This window comes from Protopterus annectens, chromosome 11.part0, assembly GCF_019279795.1.
Source record: "Protopterus annectens isolate FY-2018-M chromosome 11.part0, PAN1.0, whole genome shotgun sequence".
NCBI lineage: Eukaryota > Metazoa > Chordata > Ceratodontiformes > Protopteridae > Protopterus > Protopterus annectens.
In genome coordinates, this window is record NC_056745.1 from 542002351 (window position 1) to 542023043 (window position 20693).

Genomic DNA, 20693 nt, shown 5'->3' on the forward strand with positions numbered 1-20693 from the left:
ACCATTAGGGCCTGATGGTTGAACAACCTCAGCGGATGTGCTCTGGATTTCTGCTGAACCGGATTCCATCATGGTTCCCAGTTCCAGTAGTAAAACCAATGTCCGATGAGCCCCTGGGCTACCATCCGCCTAGAGAGTCTCACCGGACTCATGAGGTGCAGCATGGACATTGGGCCTAACTTTTTTGGCCTTTTTCTGAGGCGGCTCCTTGGAGGTACCTAGCCTGCCCTCCATACAGGACACCAAACATATGAGTCTTTGATTTTCTAAGTATAAATTTAAAGCAGCCAAATGGCTTCTCAAAGTTTTGAGAACAAAGGACTGGCAGATGTCACAAGACGTAGTCGTTAGCCTGCCCCTAAGCAAAACAAACACTTGTCATGCGTGTCCTTGTGTGGAATCTGTCTTGCACAAGCACACTTTCCCTTCCAAGCTGACATGTATGCCTGGAATACAGGAAAATATGTACAATCAAAAATCCCAAAAGGGTACTTAGCTTGAATGCGGACAGCCGAAGGCAAATGAACAACCAGATTCCACGAGGTGGCGATCGGATGTCTGTAGATCACTGCGACAGAAAAGTTCTGAGTTTGGTACGTGCAGACGTCACATATATAGCCAATGTAGGTTTATGGCTCTGACATGCAACGTTGCACGTACCCCTTATCCAAAGACTATGGTAAACTGGTCGGATGTCCGGTGCTGCAGGCTACTGTTACAAATACTGCAACATGAGAATAGAAGGACATACTGGGGTTTTCCAAGTACCACTGAACATCATTGGAGGTTTTTTTTTTCAGGTGCAAACAGGCTAATGGAACCATAATAAAGATGCCATGAGATCCAGTAGCCTGAAAATATTATGTCAGTCTGTCTGTTGCAAATATCTTTAAAGTATCAGGTCAACAGAGTCATTCTGTCGTGACCAAGACATGGCTGTTTGTCTTTGGAATTTTCTTACTATTCTATTTTTAAATTTACCCTTCTTCATTTTACCATGTCTAGCACTGTCCTGTTTAGAGTGAGAAGACCAAGTCTTTGCTGGGAAGTTCCTGTTGTACCCTTGGTGCTATGTCTGAAAAATCGACCTCAGACTGGCCACTTTTAGCTTTCTCCTCGTTTCTTATAGATTTCCTGAGCAGGAGGTTCAAGAAGAAAGATCTGATTTAAGGGGGGATTAAGGATATCCATTTTGACACTGTCTGGAAGGGTCACAGTCAGTCCTCAGCAAGGCATGTCTCCTTATTACACATCAAGTAGCTGCTACACTGCACATGTCCACAGCATCACAATCACATTTCTGAGTCTCAGGCCATCTGAAAGGACAGATCATAAACGTCCAGCATTTCTTGCTTCAGATCCCAGACTTCTATTCCCTCTACTTTAGCCCTCATCTTTTTGGGCACTAAAGCATTTAAGGACTTGCTGTTTAAGCCTCTGATGGAAGGGATAGTAAAGGTGTAAACTCCCCCCCCCCCCACATTTGTTCAGCTTTCTACTCTCCATATCAATGAGAATGTAATTACTGGTTCATGCTGAGGATCACATCTGGATCTGCCAAAGGGTTCCTGAACAAATATATTTGGGAGACCTTAACTCTATAGAACCAGTCAGGTTTCCTAGGAGCAGAGAGAATAGTCAGCCTCCAGAGATGCACTGCTGAATATAACAAATGTCCTTCCTTTGCAGTTGACACAACTACATTACCATATAGTGTAGTGAAGAAATTGTAGATCAACCACCACGTAGAGTAAAAACGAATTCTTTATTGCATAAAATCATCCGGGCACAAAATCATCCGGGCCTGAATAGCTATGTCAGCATTAGATCGTATTTAAAGAAACGAAAATACATTGATTAAATAATATTTATATATACATTTTTACTGATTTTCATTAATATTTATAGACAGGTTTGCTGTATAGATTTAGGTCTATTGAATATTATTTGTTATTTACTTGTCATTTGTGCCTTATACGCATAATTATAGGCCTCATTCCTTCATATGATTAAAGATACACTATACAGATTTTAATATAGTTTGCACATGGATTAAAAACTATGACACAGATGCACCATTTTAAAAATTGATACATACTCAGTCTATAACATTCATTATTTATTTATTTATTTATACAGTTATAAATCCGTTTGATTATAAATATGTACTTATATTATATTCATTGATTTTTTATATATTTCCTGATATTTATTGATATTTATGTATAGATACATCATAATATTTATCATATTTATAAATATTATTATTACATGACATGCATTATTATTTTATGTAATACTCAATATTCAACATGTAGAATACAATTATAATGATAGTTATAAAGATTAATATTTTCCACAACATATAAATTGACAAAAATATTTTATACTTTATATATATTTATTCATTAATCTAATTTTGGACACAAATAATAAAAAACAAAGAACATAAAATATACATATCAATAACAATAACCTATATAAATTCATCTTTATACAGTTATAGACATTATATATGTTTAGTTTTTACTTGAATATCAAGTAATATTAGATTATGACATATACTTTTAATATACGTTCATATAATTTTGAATAACTGTATAAGATGGTTATGTAGCTATGTTGAGGCCGATTTCAAGATGTATTTTTAGATCCATATTGTTTTAAAATATGTTTTTAGAGTTAATTATTGAGTGTGTGAGACTTGCTTGTCTATTATTATTCTATGTACTTATAAATTTTGATGAATTTTGACAGATTGGGTGTATGGTTATTGTACAACAATATAATGATTCTTTTAACCAAGATGTAACATACTGTTTTATATTTCATTTCATTTTATTAATCGGCAGCTTCTTAGACTCTGCTTTGACAATTTACAAGCTTCGGTTTGTAAGAAGCTTGCACTGTATTATTTGTACCTTTAAATGTATCAATTATAGATTTCATTTAATTGAATTAATTAACTAATTAACTAATTATAAGTGTACTATATATATATAGAGAGATCATCATTGTTTTTATACTCATCTGAAGAAGCGTGCCTCTGAAAGCACGCGGAAGCGCTCGTTTTATGTAATAAAGAATTCGTTTTTACTCTACGTGGTGGTTGATCTACAATTTCTTCACTACATCGTTTTTGTTCCTGTTTTGTGATCAACTTTTAAGGGAAAGGTCTGCTACTTCATTCTTTACATTACCATATACTTTACTCTCAATGTATATAATTTCCCCTCCTTTATTCTCACTTAACTAACCAAATGCTCCTTTCTCTATCCACTTTCTCTATGGTCCACTTTCCTTGTTTCTACATTTGCACCTAACTCCTTTTTAATCTGTATATAAAGAGTTGTACATGTTTTCATTTAGTATCAAAATGTGCATTATTAAATCACATCCATGTACATTTCTTTTTAAATTAATATTATACAGTCACACAGTGTTAACCATGGAGTTTTTCTCCCTGAGCCTTTGCTGCAAATGGCTTTTGCTCAGTAGGACAATCCCAGATAAACACAAATAAAATCCTTCTGTACACCCTGCATGAAAGAAAGTACAGTTTTGTACCTACCATAAATGTAGATGTCCGAACTGGATAGCATCTGCAGTCATAACAACTGGGTTGTCCTGTCGTCAGGCAGCCCTTCAGTCGGCCGGATTCCAAAGTCCGGGTCCGGCTTCGGCTGATGTCGCACTCCACCCGACGTCATCTCTGTTGGTCTTCGGGTATAAAAGCATCAGCCGACGCCATTTTCCTCAGTGTTTCTTGCCCCAGATGCCAGAAGCCCTCTTGCAGGCTAAAATTTGGATAGATGCCAATGTTTCCATGTTTCCAAATAGATAGAGGTAAACACAACAATAAGCATGTATGTACATATATACAAACAAATACACCATAAAAGACTCCCCCCCAACAGCTAGCTATTAGGAGGGTAAACACCCTAGGAGTACCACAGAGGGGAAGGAGGGAGGGTAATCCTGACTGCAGATGCTATCCAGTTCGGACATCTACATTTATGGTAGGTACAAAACTGTACTATGTCCTTCATGGATGCATCTGCAGTCATAACAACTGGGTAGAATACCATAGCCAACTAGGGGAGGAGGATAGAAGTAGATTATGGTGTGTTTAGGATCCCTTGCAGTACAGCAGTGGCAAACCCTGCTCGGGATCTGGAATATAGAGGCAAATTATAATGCTTGGCAAATGTATGCACGGAGGTCCAAGTAGCCGCCTCAATAATGTCTTTGGTTGCCACTCCTCGTAAGAAGGCTGTGGTAGTGGCTGTTGCCCTTGTAGAATGAGGTCTTATGTTCTGTGGAATTGGTTTTCCATGGAAGGAGTAACAGAATCGTATGCAATTTCCTATCCATTTGGAGATTGTCTGTTTGGAAATAGCTTTTCCTTCCCTTCCTGTTGCATAGGCTACAAAAGTTGGTCAGTCTTTCTGCTATTTTTTGTTCTGTCCAAGTAGTAGCGTAGCTGTCTATGTACATCCAAGGTATGCAGTATTCTTTCCCCTCTGTTTTGTGGGTTGGGAAAGAAGGTAGGTAGGTGGATTGCCTGGTTTAAAGACACTCTGGATACCACCTTGGGCATAAATGTAGGATTAGTCCTCATGGACACTCTATCTTGGTGGAAGATTAGGAAGGGTTGCACTGCCATTAAGGCCTGTAGTTCTGAAACCCTCCTTGCTGAAGTAATTGCCAGTAGGGAAGCAGTTTTCCATGACAGGTGTTGTAGGTCTGCTGTTGCTGCTGGTTCAAAGGGCGATAGTGTCAATTTTTCTAGCACAAAGTTTAAATCCCAAGCAGGTAATGGTGGTTTCCTTGGAGGTTTTACATTCTTGATTCCTCTGAGGAACTGCCTGAGCAAAGGGTGTGAAAAAACAGGTGGATCAAAGCTGTATTCTGCTGAAATAGCTGATGCATGTATCTTGATGGAAGAGTAGGACAGGCCTGAATGAAGAAGTTCGGCCAGATACTCCAGAATGTTAGGCATATCTATGTTTGACACATCTTTTCCTCTTTCCGTACTCCAAATGACAAACCTTTTCCATTTTCCAGCATAGTTCCTTCTTGTGGAAGGTCTGCGTGCTTCAAGAATAATGTCTTTTACTCTTTGGGAAAGTTCTGGATTAGCTGCTGCTATGTGATGTTCCATGCAGTCAGTTGCAACGTGTTTAGGTTTGGAGGTGTGATGCTGTAGTTGTGCTGAGTTAACATCAAAGGCATCAGGGTATTGGCCACATATTGTTCCGAGACATGCTCCTCAGTAGTGGGTACCAGTGTTGTCTTGGCCAGTTCGGAGCTATCAGGATTATCCTTGGACATTCTTCCTTGATTTTCAGTAGTACCTTGTGTATCAAAGGAAGAGGTGGGAATGCATATGCTGTTAGGCCTTTCCAGTTGAAGGAGAGCGAATCCACTTTCCATGCTAGTGGGTGGAATGTCCTTGTGCAGAATTTTTGAGCTGGTGATTGAGAGGTGATGCGAATAGGTCTATCTGTGGCATTCCCCATTTCTTTGAGATGGTCTTGAAGATGTCCGGGTGCAGCTTCCATTCGTGGGCATCCGAAGTGGTTCTGCTTAATATGTCTGCTAGAGTATTGTCTTTCCCCGGTACAAATATTGCCTGTAACTGGATGTTGTAGCTGAGTGCCAGGGTCCACAGCTCCAAGGTCATTCTGCATAAGGGGTATGAATGAGTGCCTCCCTGTTTGTTGATGTACCACATGACTGTGGTGTTGTCTGTCCTTATCATCAACTGGCCCTCCTTGAGAAATGGTTTGAACTTTTGGATTGCCAGTTTTACTGCCAGCATTTCTTTTAGGTTGATGTGCAGGTGAAGTTGATCCTGTGTCCACAATCCTTGCACGCATTTGTCCAGCATGTGGGCCCCCCATCCTAGGTCTGAAGCGTCTGTTGTGATGGTCTGGCTTGCTTGACATCTGCGAAAGGGTAGGCCTGGGTTTGACTGGCATGCCTGAGCCCACCATAGGAACTCCTGTTTTAAGCATGGAATTAGTGGGATTTCTGTTTCTAGACTGTGTCTGTGTTGGGACCATAAATTTTTTAGGTACCACTGTAGTTTTCTCATATGTAGTCTGGCAAATGGAACCAAGATTATGCATGATGCCATGAAGCCCAAGGCCTGCAGTACTTTTCTTGCTGTTAACTTTTTCAGTTTTGCTAGTGCCAAGAAGTAAAGAGGAAGTTCTTTTTGTTTTTCTGTAGTCAGGAATGCCATTTGTTTTACTGTGTCCAATTCCGCGCCCAAGAATGTCCTTGTCTGGGATGGTATCAGCCTTGACTTTTGTAAATTGACTGTGTATCCCAGTGCTTGTAGCAAGTAAATGACCCTTTGTAAATCTGTTGTCAGCTTGCTTTTGTTGTCCCCTTGTAGCAGGCAGTCGTCCAGGTATGGGTAAATTTGAATTCCTGTAGTCTGCAAAGGGCGATTACTAATGCGAGGCATTTTGTGGATACTCTGGGCAGTAGATAAGCCAAAGGGCAATGCTGAGAATTGATAGTGCTCTGATCCTGCAAGAAATCTGAGGTATCTTCTGCAGATTGGTCGAATGGGGACGTGCAGGTATGCCTTCTTGAGATCTAGAGTTACCAGCCAAGACTCCTTGCCCAGCATGGGAAGAAGCTGCTGTAGGGTCAGCATTTTGAATTTTGGGACAATGATGTATGTATTTAAGGTGGACAGGTCGAGAATTGGTCTCCAACTTTTTCCTTTCTTGGAACTAGGAATAGTCTGGAATAGAACCCTTTCCTTGCTCTGCTGTTGGCACTCTTTCCACAGCTCTCATGTTTGCTAACTCCATTATCTGGCGTAGAGCCTCTGTTTTTTGATTTGGAGGTAGATTTGGCATTCCTCTTTTGACTGGTAAGGTGTGGAAGTGAAACCGGTAACCTTGATCTATGGTTTGTAAAATCCACTTGTCTTTTGTTATGCAGTGCCAGTTCCTTGAAAATAAGGTTAACTTTCCGCCTAGAGGAGCTGCTATTTGTTCCCTGGTAGGCGGATTTAGGGTTAAGTCACTGTGGTTGTGCTGATGTAGTGGCAGTGGCTGTGTCTGTGCCTCTGTTGTTACCTTGCCACTGTCGTCCTCTGTAGGCACCTCCTCTGGATTGGTTTCTGCCTCTGGAGCGTCTATTCCTGCCCCTTTGAAATTTTGTGGAGTCAGGAAAGGACCAATTTTGGCAGGCCAGTTCCTGCTAAACCTTGGGGTTGAACCTGCAAGAAATCTTTAACAGTTTGAACAGATTTTGCCTTTTCTTCCATTTTCTTCATAACCTGCTGGGCAGGTGTACCAAACAAACTTGTCTTGTCCATAGGAGCATCTAGCAGCTTAGCTTTAACATGATCCGGTAAAGCTTGTTCCTTTAGCCATGCATGCCTTCTTATCACTGTGCCTGTCATGGCTGATCTAAATGAAGCCTCCAGTGCATCATAGCCACATTTTAAGGAATGGTTGCTAACCTGTTGTATGCTATTTACCATCTCTAATACATATTTCTTATCAAGAGATTCATCAGTGGTTAGTTTTTAGTTAACTGATCAAGCATAAACTCTTGGTATTGTATCATGTGAAACTGACAGTTTAAAGCTCTAGCTGAGAGAGTAGCTGAAGTGTAGACCTTTTACCCCATCTGTCTAATGACCTTGCTTCCCTTTCAGAAGGAGTAGGGTTTTTAGCTATGGTCATGCTACTGCCTTGGGACCCTGGGATATAGTTTCTGGGTCTGCAAGTGGGGCCTTGTAAAGGTGGTGATGAGTATCTGGCACCCTGTAAAATCTGTCTGGTTTGGCAGGGGCTGGGGTAAAGAATCTGGAGCGGAGCAAACATCATTGAAAGCATCATCCACCACAGAGAGAACAGGAGGTATAGCTAAGGGCCTGTGCTGTGGGAGGTGCAGAAAGGTCCTAAGTCTTTTTCTGGAGTCTGAAAAATCCTGTTGCTGCCATTGGAACTGTTCTCGCATGGCATGCAAGGTTTCCCCAAAGGAGAATTCTTCTGGTGGGGAAGCAGCTGGAATGGATTCTTCAGCATCAGAATCTTCAAAATTGGAGAAGGGAGCGTCTGGCTGGTCAGTTATGTCTGATTCATCAGCAGATTCATCAGAGGACACTGGCTCAGGGGGCTCTGCCCTAGGTCTCTTCTCTGGGGGCTGAGAGGCCCTATCTGGGTGAGATTGAGATCCTCTGATTAAAGAAATTAAATCTTCTGCCAAAGTAAGCATTTGGGAACTAGAAGAGGGCCTGGATGTGGGGTTTAACAGGCACTGTTTTAGTAGTCTTGGCTGCTTTAGCCCTGGCGAAGGCCTTAATGGACATGGCTGCTGGAGGCCTAGCAGCACCACGTGCTGGGGTAGAGACATCCAAGGGGATGGTGTCTGATAAGTCAACCACCGTAGTGGGTAAAATTTCTGAGGTCGATTCAAGAGTTGTAGCAGGGGCCTCAGTTGTAGGAATAGGTTCAGCTGTACTTAGATCAGTTTTCTCGGTTTCGGCCGAAACCGAGACACTCGCGGTTTGCTTAACCATGGTTTCGGCCGAAACCGCGGACCGCGAGTGTCGGTCTTTATCTTTGCGCTTTTTGGTAGATTGTGTAGTCGGAGGATCCGACGGCATAATGTACGCAAAATCAGAACCGAAAAACTGTTCTGCAAACTCCGACCGACGCCTAAGCGTTCGTCGGTTGAAAGAAGCACAGGCCGAACAGGCTGCTACGTCGTGGGCTGGGCCTAAACAAGGCAAACAGTAAGAGTGGAAATCTTTATGAGGTATTTGTTTCCCACAGGTTAAACAATTGTTAACTTTTTCTGACATCGGCTGAGGCAAGAAAGAGTCCCCAACGGGGTACTTAGCTTTAGAAGTCTTCGAAGTAGTATTCGGTAGAAGTAATCTCTGGATCCGACCGACCGGCACTTGCGAACAGCTTCTGCTTGGCCAGCGGCAAGAAAGACTGAGGAAAATGGCGTCGGCTGATGCTTTTATACCCGAAGACCAACAGAGATGACGTCGGGTGGAGTGCGACATCAGCCGAAGCCGGACCCGGACTTTGGAATCCGGCCGACTGAAGGGCTGCCTGACGACAGGACAACCCAGTTGTTATGACTGCAGATGCATCCATGAAGGACATCTGTTAGACGCACGGATTCTGACAAACCCATATAAGCTCTGTACCTCAGTTGGTCGTCTGAGTATTCTCTGGTTTCTTATTAGAACACCTTTATCCTATGAAGGATGTCCCCAAAGGAAAAGTCTTCTGCAGGAAAAGCAGAGGACAAAGTATCTTCAGTTACAGATTCAATTAAATTTTCAGTAAGGTGTTCATGAGACAATTCATCAGCATCTAAATCATGGGTATTAGAATCATCTTCAGAGGGTCTCAGTTTTACAGTCAGGGATCAAAACACTTCAGGAATATCAAAGTCTGACCTTTTACTCTTTATGAAGACAACGCATTTGGCCATAGACTCTGAGGAAGCCCACAAAACAGAGTGAAGAGTGCCAGTGCTTCATCCAGACAAGCTGGAATGCTTTTTTTTTTTTTTTTTTATTTTTTGCGCTTTGGTGCTTTGTGCCTTGCGATTTCCAGAAGTGCTGTCCTGGGGGGGGGGGGTCCTGAGTCAGTTGCTGTCTCCTCTTCCATGACGTCAGGTCATCAGGGCTATAAAACATGCAGCCGATGCCATTTTATTCCGTCTTTCTTGCTGCGCGGTGCCCAAAGAAGAAGCAGTTCGCAAGTGCTGGTCGGCCGACTCCTGATATTTTCGCATTTGAGTTTCAGAACCGAAGTCTTCAAACTAAAGCTAAGTACCCCATTGGGGAAACTTTTTCTTGCTCCTTACTGATGTCAGTAAAAGTTAATTGCATTACTTGTGGGAAGCAAACACCTCATAAGGATTTTTATTTGTACTGTATTCGTTGCCTAGGCCCACATCATAACGTGCCTTGCTGTCGGTTTTGTGCTAGATTTAACCAACGCACTATTAAGCGTCGGTATAGTTTTGCTTCTAAATATTTTGGATCAAGATTTAATTATCCTGAAATGTCGTCGGTTAGCAATCAGACTACCGGAGTTCACAAAAAACGCAAAGAAAAAGACAGAGACCGTCGAAGTCCAAAGCCGACAACGAAGCTTCTCCTAAGCCAGTCGCCGGTTCGCCAGTACTCAGTGAGGCACTTTCGCAGCCCCTAACATCCGCTACTTTTGAGTCGCAGGCCTCTACCGAGACCCACTCTGAGTCCAGTATGCCGCGAGATTCTCAGAGTACTGAACCCGCAGATGTCTCTCCCTTAGATGGGTCCAGAGCCGCTGAGCAGGCACCGGTTTCTAAGGGTGTTTTCAGGCCTCAGCATTTTTATATTAAACTGATGCCAGCCACAAAAACAAGGTCAGAAATATCTTCTATGTCTAAAAAAACTGATGCATGAACCACGTGCTCAGGCCCCTATGCCTAAAAAAACAGATGATCAAAATGCCTGAAGGCTTAATTACCTTGATCAGGGGTTCCCAAACCCACCCACTGCCAAGAGGCCTAGGCAAGGCACTGATTATGAATCTTCAGATCAGGTTTCCATTTTTTCTGATTCCTCTTCTGATCAGGAATTTTCTATTCTACCCTATGAGGATTCTGATGCAAAGGAATCCATCCCATCTGTATCTCTTCCTGAGGATTACTCTTTTGGAGACTTTGTATACTTTAAGGAAACATTTTCATTGGGAGAGTCAGGATTTCTCTGAATCAAAAAAGAGGCTTAGGGATTTCCTCCTCCTTCCTCAGCCTAGGCCTTTGGCTATATCTCCTGTATTAGACATTGTTGTTGATGTGTTTTCGGAATCAAGCATGGCTCCTGATTCCCTACCTCCGGCTCCTAGTAAGCCAGACAGATATTACAGGGTTCCAGACTCCCACAAATTTCTATTCAAAAATTCTGCTGCTGATCCAGAGAATATTTCTCAGGGTCCCAAGGGTGTAAAGACCCCTACAGCCAAAAATCATACCCCCTTTGATAGAGATTCCAGGGCGCTGGATAGATGGGGGAAGAAGGTTTATACGTCTGCTACCTTGGCTATCAGAGCCTTAAACTGCCAGTTTCATATCCTTAAATATCAACAGCATGTTATGGGTTTACTGAAATAGAAAATTATGTTGATTTCTGATTGTGTGGAAAATTAAGAGTTACAGGAATTATTGCATTCGGCAGAACAGGTTGGAAAGCATACTTTGCAATGTGGTTTTGATTCCTTGGAGGCCTCTTGCAGGGCCGCAGTTACTGGATCTGTGATTAGAAGGCATGCCTGGCTCAAGGAGCAAAATCTGCCTGATCATGTTAAAGCTAAATTGTAGGATGCTCCCTCACAGCATGATACTCTGTTTGGTAATAAGGCAGAAGAGGTTTTAAAGAAAATGGAAGACAAAGCTAAATCTATGCAAATTGTAAAAGATTTCTTGCAAGTGCAGCCACCCAGGTTTAGTAGGCACTGGCCTACTAAAAATTGGTCCTCTCCTGTGTCCAACAGAGTCTGGAAGAAACAAAGCACAACCCTACAGTAAGCAGTCTCAATGACTTTCCTCTACCATCACCAAGCACTTATCTTTTGGCAGCCCCCTTGGGGGGGGGGGGGGGGACTAGCACTTCATGCTCAGAACTGGCAGTTAATTACCCAGGACAAGTGGGTATTGAACATAGTATCCCGGAGTACAGATTTCATTTCCATAGTTTGCCAATTCCAAACGGATGGCCGGATCTGCCACAAAATCAGTGGGCAGAGGCTCAGAAACAAGTTATGTCCCTCATGGATATGGGGCTATTCAACCAGTACCAGAAAAGGAAAAAGGACAAGGTTTTTATTCAAGACTTTTCCTGGTACCCAAAAAAGACAATTCCTGACATCCAATACTAGGACTTATTGATTTTGAACACGTTCCTGGACATTCCAAAATTCAAAATGCTGACTTTACAACTACTGCCTATGCTGGGCAGGAACGCTTGGTTAGTGACTCTAGACTTAAGAGGCATACCTGCATATCCTAATAAGGGAATCATGCAGAAGATACCTCTGCTTCAAGGCAGGTTTTCTGCATTACCAATTCACTGCAGTGCCCTTTGGCTTATCTACTGCGCCCAGGGTCTTTACAAAGTGTCTGGCACCAGTAATTGCATTCTGCAGACAAAGAAGCATTCAAATTTATCCTTATCTGGACGACTGTCTCATTCAAGCAGACTCTCTCTTCAACATCTGGCATTTGTAAAAAGGCCTCTAACATGCCTAGAGTACACAATAAACGAAAAGAAATCCCAACTGGTACCCTCTCAAATAATTACATTGCTGGGTGAAAGCTTGAATTCAACTGCCCAGATGGTTTACCTTACTCCAGACAAACAAAGGCAACTGACAATATATTTCAAACAAATGGCAACAAAAACACAGTCATCTGCAAGACAAATTCTGCAGGCTTTGGGGTTCATGGTATCCTACATTCTACTAATACCATATGTGACACTGCATCTGACGAAACTTCAATGGTACCTAAAAAGTTTATGAAGCCAACATTGTCACAGTCTGAAAACAATGATTCCTCTCATTCCCTGCCTACAACAGGAGTTTCTTTGGTGGGCAGAGACATGTCACCAAAACAAGGGACTGTCATTCACTCTACCCCCTGCCACCCAAACCCTAACAGACGCATCAGACTATGCTTGGGGGGCCCACCTGGCGGGAAGATGCATTCAGGGCAAATGGAGCCCAAAACAAATGCATCTGCATATCAACCAGAAAGAGATGCTAGCTGTTCAGAATGCTCCGACAGCCATCAAGGACTTACTTCGTCCAGGACAACTACTAATAAAGACGGACAACACCATGGTTATGTGGTACATAAACAAGCAGGGGTGTACACATTCCTACTCCCTTTGCAGACTAGCCATGGCATTGTGGCACAGCTTTGACTTACCAAATACATCTTCAAGCTCAATTCCTGCCAGGAAAATACTCTGGCAGACGACCTAAGCAGAAATCTTATGGAACCTCACAAATGGAAACTGGATCCACAAATCTTCAGCATGTTAACACAGAAATGGGGGAGCCCAGAGATGGATCTATTTGCCTCTCCCCAAAATTATCGGTTGGGCAAATACTGCACAAGAACTCATCACAAAAAAACATGGAAAGTGGATGCTCTATCCTTCAGTTGGAAAAACCTATCAGGCTATGCCTTTCCCTCACTGCCTCTTATCTCCAAGGTCTTACTAAAAGTCAGACAGGAAAAACCAAAAATTATCCTAGTGGCTCTGCACTGGCCTTGCCAACACTGGTACCCACTAAGGAATAAGTCTCAACTTCCCCCTTGGTACTTGCCTCAAATACCTCGTCTACTGTCTCAGCAGAACAATCAAATTCTGCACACTCAGCTCCAAACTCTGAACCTTGCAGCATGGCTGATAATTTAATTATTCAAACACCACCTCTCAAATAAATCTGTGATGGATGTCATTTTGAAAGACAGAATGCCTAGTACTAGAAAATCTTATGATAAATGGAAGAGATTCTGTGCTTGGAACCAAGCACAAGGAACAGATACAGCAAAGCCCAATATTCCTCAGATTTTACAATATTTTACTGAGAAGCTTGACAAGGGCCTATCTTTTTCTTCAATAAAAATTCATGCCTCTGCCATCTCGCCTAATTACAACACAGAGCCTCCCCTCTTTTCCCATCCTCTGCTTAAACAGTATCTTAGAGGGGCCAACAATTTAAGGCCTCCCAGATCACTAACTCCCGCATGAGACCTCAATTTTGTGCTGAAAAACTCACCCTGCCTCCTTTTGAACCAGCAGCTACCGCGGATATAAAATTTCCATCTTGGAAAACAGCTTTTCTCTTGGCAGTCACTTCAGCAAGAAGGGTTTCAGAACTACAGGCTCTCATGGCTGTGGAGCCTTTTATTACATTTTACCCGGACAGGACCTCAGGACCAACCCTTCTTTTATGCCTAAGGTGGTAACCAGTGTGGCTCAACTCATTACAGCAGAGTGACGTCTCCAGGCGTTTCTGCAGTTGCACCTTACTGCTCCTCTAGGCGTCAAATATTGCCTGTTCATATTTGCATTAATAATTCCAAAACCATGTTACATACAAGGTATCAGAAAATTTTATGGTGAAGCATACATGATAGCAAACACAATTGTATTGATATATGACTGCTGTCAATGGGTATTTGTTAAGTGTAAGGTGATAAAGTACAGTTTTGTACCTACCATAAATGTAGATGTCCGAACTGGATAGCATCTGCAGTCATAACAACTGGGTTGTCCTGTCGTCAGGCAGCCCTTCAGTCGGCCGGATTCCAAAGTCCGGGTCCGGCTTCGGCTGATGTCGCACTTCACCCGACGTCATCTCTGTTGGTCTTCGGGTATAAAGGCATCAGCCGACGCCATTTTCCTCAGTGTTTCTTGCCCCAGATGCCAGTAGCCCTCTTGAAGGCTAAAAATTTTGGATAAATGCCAATGTTTCCAAAAAGATAGTGGTAAACACAAAAAATAAGCATGTATGTACATATATACAACAAATACACCATAAAAGACTCCCCCCCCACCAGCTAGCTATTAGGAGGGTAAACACCCTAGGAGTACCACAGAGGGGAATTAGGGAGGGTAATCCTGACTGCAGATGCTATCCAGTTCGGACATCTACATTTATGGTAGGTACAAAACTGTACTATGTCCTTCATGGATGCATCTGCAGTCATAACTGGGTAGAATACCATAGCCAACTAGGGGAGGAGGAAGAAACCAGATTATGGTGTGTTTAGGATCCCTTGCAGTACAGCAGTGGCAAACCCTGCTCGGGATCTGGAATATAGAGGCAAATTATAATGCTTGGCAAATGTATGCACGGAGGTCCAAGTAGCCGCCTCAATAATGTCTTTGGTTGCCACTCCTCGTAAAAAGGCTGTGGTAGTGGCTGTTGCCCTTGTAGAATGAGGTCTTATGTTCTGTGGAATTGGTTTTCCATGGAAGGAGTAACAGAACCGTATGCAATTTCCTATCCATTTGGAGATTGTCTGTTTGGAAATAGCTTTTCCTTCCCTTCCTGTTGCATAGGCTACAAAAAGCTGATCAGTTTTTCTGCTACTTTTTGTTCTGTCCAGGTAGTAGCGTAGTTGTCTATGTACATCCAAGGTATGCAGTATTCTTTCCCCTCTGTTTTGTGGGTTGGGAAAGAAGGTAGGTAGGTGGATTGCCTGGTTTAAAGACACTCTGGATACCACCTTAGGCATAAATGTAGGATTAGTCCTCATGGACACTCTATCTTGATGGAAGATTAGGAAGGGTTGTACTGCCATTAGGGCCTGGAGTTCAGAAACCCTCCTGGCTGAGGTTATTGCCAGTAGGAAGGCGGTTTTCCACGATAGATGCTGTAGGTCTGCTGTTGCTGCTGGCTCAAAGGGTGATAGTGTCAACTTTTCTAGCACAAAGTTCAAGTCCCAAGCTGGTAATGGTGGTTTCCTTGGAGGTTTTACATTCTTGATTCCTCTGAGGAACTGTCTGAGTAATGGGTGTGAAAAACAGGTGGATCAAAGCTGTATTCTGCTGATATAGCTGATGCATGTATCTTGATGGAGGAGTAGGACAGGCCTGAATGTAGGAGTTCTGCCAGATACTCCAGAATGTTAGGCATATCTATGTTTGACACATCTTTTCCTCTTTCAGTACTCCAAATGACAAACCTTTTCCATTTTCCTGCATAGTTCCTTCTTGTTGAAGGTCTGCGGGCTTCAAGAATAATGTCTTTAACTCTTTGGGAAAGTTCTGGATTAGCTGCTGCTATGTGATGTTCCATGCAGTCAGTTGCAACGTTTTTAGGTTTGGATGCATGATGCTGTAGTTGTTCTGAGTTAACATCAAAGGCATCAGGGGTATTGGCCACATATTGTTCTGAGACATGCTCCTGAGCAGAGGGTACCAGTGTTGTCTTGGCCAGTTTGGAGCTATTAGGATTATCCTTGGACGTTCTTCCTTGATTTTTAGTAATACCTTGTGTATCAAGGGAAGAGGTGGGAATGCATATGCTGTTAGGCCTTTCCAGCTGAAGGAGAGCGAATCCACTTTCCATGCTAATGGGCGGAATGTCCTTGTGCAGAACTTTTTGAGCTGGTGATTGAGAGGGGAAGCAAATAGATCTATCTGAGGCATTCCCCATTTCTTTGAGATGGTCTTGAAGATGTCCGGATGTAGCATCCATTCGTGGGCATCCGATGTGGTTCTGCTTAGTATGTCTGCTAGAGTATTTTCTTTTCCCGGTACAAATATTGCCTATAACTGGATGTTGTAGTTGAGTGCCAGGTTCCACAGCTCCAAAGTCATTCTGCATAGGGGGTATGAATGAGTGCCTCCCTGTTTGTTGATGTACCACATGACTGTGGTGTTGTCTGTCCTTATCATCAACTGGCCCTCTTTGAGAAATGGTCTGAAGTTTTGGATTGCCAGTTTTACTGCCAGCATTTCTTTTAGGTTGATGTGCAGGTGAAGTTGATCCTGCGTCCACAATCCTTGCACGCATTTGTCCAGCATGTGGGCCCCCCATCCTAGGTCTGAAGCGTCTGTTGTGATGGTCTGGCTTGCTTGACATCTGCGAAAGGGTAGCCCTGGGTTTGACTGGCATGCTTGAGCCCACCATAGGAACTCCTGCTTTAAGCATGGAATTAGTGGAATTTCTGTTTCTAGGCTGTGCCTGTGTTGGGACCATAAATTCTTTAGGTACCACTGTAGTTTTCTCATATGTAGTCTGGCAAGTGGGACCAAGATTACGCATGATGCCATGAAGCCCAAGGCCTGCAGTACTTTTCTTGCTGTTAACTTGTTCTGTTTTGTTAGTGCCAAGAAGTAAAGAGGGAGTTCTCTGTTTTTCTGCAGTTAGGAAAGCCATTTGTTTTACTGTGTCCAATTCCGCGCCCAAGAATGTCCTTGTCTGGGATGGTATCAGCCTTGATTTTTGTAAATTGACTGTGTATCCCAGTGCTTGTAGCAAGTAAATGACCCTTTGTAAATCTGTTGTCAACTTGCTTTTGTTGTCCCTTGTAGCAGGCAGTCGTCCAGGTATGGGTAAATTTGAATTCCCTGTAGTCTGCAGTGGCGATTACTGATGCCAGGCATTTTGTGAATACTCTGGGCAGTAGATAAGCCAAAGGGCAATGCTGAGAATTGATAATGCTCTGATCCTGCAAGAAATCTGAGGTATCTTCTGCAGATTGGTCGAATGGGGACGTGCAGGTATGCCTCCTTGAGATCTAGAGTTACCAGCCAACACTCCTTGCCCAGCATGGGAAGAAGTTGCTGTAGGGTCAGCATTTTGAATTTTGGGACAATGATGTATGTATTTAAGGTGGACAGGTCGAGAATAGGTCTCCAACTTTTTCCTTTCTTGGAACCAGGAATAGTCTTGAGTAGAATCCCTTTCCTTGTTCTGTTGTTGGCACTCTTTCCACAGCTCTCATGTTTGCTAACTGCATTATCTGTTGTAGAGCCTCTGTTTTTGATTTGGAGGTAGATTTGGCATTCCTCTTTTGACTGGTAAAGTGTGGAAGTGGAACCGGTAACCTTGATCTATGGTTTGTAAAATCCACTTGTCTTTTGTGATATAGTGCCAGTTCTTTGAAAATAAGGTTAATTTGCCGCCTAATGGAGCTGCTATTTGTTCCCTGGTAGGCGGATTTAGAGTTAAGTCACTGTGGCTGTGTTGTTGTAGTGGCAGTGGTTGTGTCTGTGCCTCTGTTGTTACCTTGCCACTGTCGTCCTCTGTAGGCACCTCCTCTGGATTGGTTTCTGCCTCTGGAACGTCTATTCCTGCCCCTTTGGGATCTTGTGGAGTCAGGAAAGGACCAATTTTTGGCAGGCCAGTTCCTGCTAAACCTTGGGGGTTGGACCTGCAAGAAATCTTTAACCGTTTGAACAGATTTTGCCTTTTCTTCCATTTTCTTCATTACCTGCTGGGCAGGTGTACCAAACAAGCTGGTCTTATCCATAGGAGCATCTAATAACTTAGCTTTAACATGATCCGGTAAAGCTTGTTCCTTTAGCCATGCATGCCTTCTTATCACTGTGCCAGTCATGGCTGATCTAAATGAAGCCTCAAGTGCATCATAGCCACATTTTAAGGAATGGTTACTAACCTGTTGTATGTTATTTACCATTTCTAATACATATTTCTTATCAATTGATTCATCAGAGGATAGCTTTTTGTTAACTGATCAAGCATAAACTCTTGGTATTGTATCATGTGAAACTGACAGTTTAAAGCTCTAGCTGAGAGAGTAGCTGAAGTGTAAACCTTTTGCCCCATCTGTCTAAAGACCTGGCTTCCCTTTCAGAAGGAATAGGGTTTTAGCTGTGGTCGCTACTGCCTTGGGACCCTGGGATATAGTTTCGGGGTCTGCAAGTGGGGCCTTGTAAAGGTGGTGATGAGTGTCTGGTACCCTGTAAAATCTGTCTGGTTTGGCAGGGGCTGGAGGTAAAGTATCTGGTGCAGAGCAGACATCATTGAAGGCATCATCCACTACAGAGAGCACAGGAGGTATAGCTAAGGGCCTGTGTTGTGGAAGGTGCAGAAAGGTTCTAAGTCTTTTTCTGGAGTCTGAGAAATCCTGCTGCTGCCATTGGAACTGCTCTCGCATGGCATGTAAGGTTTCCCCAAAGGAAAATTCTTCTGGTGGGGAGGCAGCTGGAATGGATTCTTCAGCATCTGAGTCTTCAAAATTGGAGAAAGGAGCCTCTGGCTGGTCTATGTCTGATTCATCAGCAGAATCAGAGGACACAGGCTCGGGGGGCTCTGCCCTAGGTCTCTTCTCTGGGGGCTGAGAGGCCCTGTCTGGGTGAGATTGAGATCCCCTAATTAATGAAATTAAATCTTCTGCCAGGGTAAGCATTTGTGAACTAGAAGAGGGCCGTGTTGTAGTGGGTTTAGCAGGCACTGTTCTAGTAGTTTTGGCTGCTTTGGCCCTGGCAAAGGCCTTAATGGACATGGCTGCTGGAGGCCTAGCAGCACCACGTGCTGGGGTAGACACATCCAAGGGAATGGTGTCTGATAAGTCAGTGGCAACCACCGTAGTGGATTAAATTTCTGAGGCCGATTCAAGAGAAGTAGCAGGGGCCTCAGTGGTAGTGATAGATTCTGCTGTATTTTGATCAGCTTTCTCGGTTTCGGCCGAAACAGAGACACTCGCGGTTTGCTTAACCATGGTTTCGGCCGAAACCGCGAGTGTCGGTCTTTATCTTTGCGTTTTTTAGCAGTTTGGGTAGTCAGAGGATCCGACGGCATAATATACGCAAAAACAGAACCGAAAAACTGTTCAGCAAACTCCGACCGACGCCTAAGCGTTCGTCGGTTGAAAGAAGCACAGGCCGAACAGGCTGCTACGTGGGCTGGGCCTAAACAAGGCAGACAGTAAGAGTGGAAATCCTTATGAGGTATTTGTTTCCCACAGGTTAAACAATTATTAACTTTTTCTGACATCGGCTGAGGCAAGAAAGAGTCCCCAACGGGGTACTTAGCTTTAGAAGTCTTGGTAGTATTCGGTAGAAGTAATCTCTGGATCCGACCGACCGGCACTTGCGAACAGCTTCTGCTTGAGCGCCAGCGGCAAGAAAGACTGAGGAAAATGGCGTCGGCTGATGCCTTTATACCCGAAGACCAACAGAGATGACGTCGGGTGAAGTGCGACATCAGCCGAAGCCGGACCCGGACTTTGGAATCCGGCCGACTGAAGGGCTGCCTGACGACAGGACAACCCAGTTGTTATGACTGCAGATGCATCCATGAAGGACATCTTCAATTTTTAAATGTTGAAGCCACGCCCACTAGGAGTTAAAGGTACACACTCAAAAGAGTTCTACTGGAGGGAATGAGTAGGCAATTCACCTGCCAACATTTTACCCAAATACGCAGAACAAGGGGGAGCGGATTCTGCATTCATTGGATGTACACAGACAAAGTACAGTTGTGTACACCTACCATAAATGTAGATGTTCGATTGTCTTCACTGTTGCAGTCATGACTGTAGGGTTCTCCCCTGCCGGCAGGCAGCCCTCGGTCGGCCAGAATCCCAAAGTGTGGGTCCGGCGTCCGCTGTTCAACCATGCTCCCTGACGTCAGAGCGCCAGGAGTACAAAGCTGACAGCCGACGCCATCTTCTCCAGTTTTTCTTGCCCCAGATGTCAGGAGTCCCAAAATGAAAAAGTTCCCCTAACCTTTGCAAATACACCTCAGAAGAATGGTGAAAAAAGGAACCACACAAAAGTAAAAATAAGAGGGGACAGGAGGGAGGGAGGGAGGGAGACCCAGACTGCAACAGTGAAGACACTCGAACATCTACATTTATGGTAGGTGTACACAACTGTACTATGTTCATCGTGTTTCACTGTTGCAGTCATGACTGTAGGGTAGAATCCCAAAGCTGAAAGAAAGGGAGGTGGTCATAAAGAAGAAGGGGCGGCTAAAAGGCCCTGCAGAGGCAAAGCCTGCCATAGACTTAGAGTAGAGAGGTAGATTGTAGTGCTTAGAAAAAGTATGCACTGAACTCCAAATTGCAGCTTCCAAAATATCTTTGATAGGAACTCCCCTGAGGAAGGCCGCAGAAGTGGCAGCAGCTCTGGTGGAATGAGTCCGTATACT

At 43.5% G+C, this 20693-nt stretch overlaps 1 protein-coding gene across 1 annotated transcript in view; it reads right to left on the bottom strand.

Annotated features, from left to right (window-relative positions):
- CAND1 (cullin associated and neddylation dissociated 1) overlaps nucleotides 1-20693 on the bottom strand; it is a 2253229-nt gene that overhangs the window by 911311 nt on the left and 1321225 nt on the right. The window lies entirely within an intron of this gene.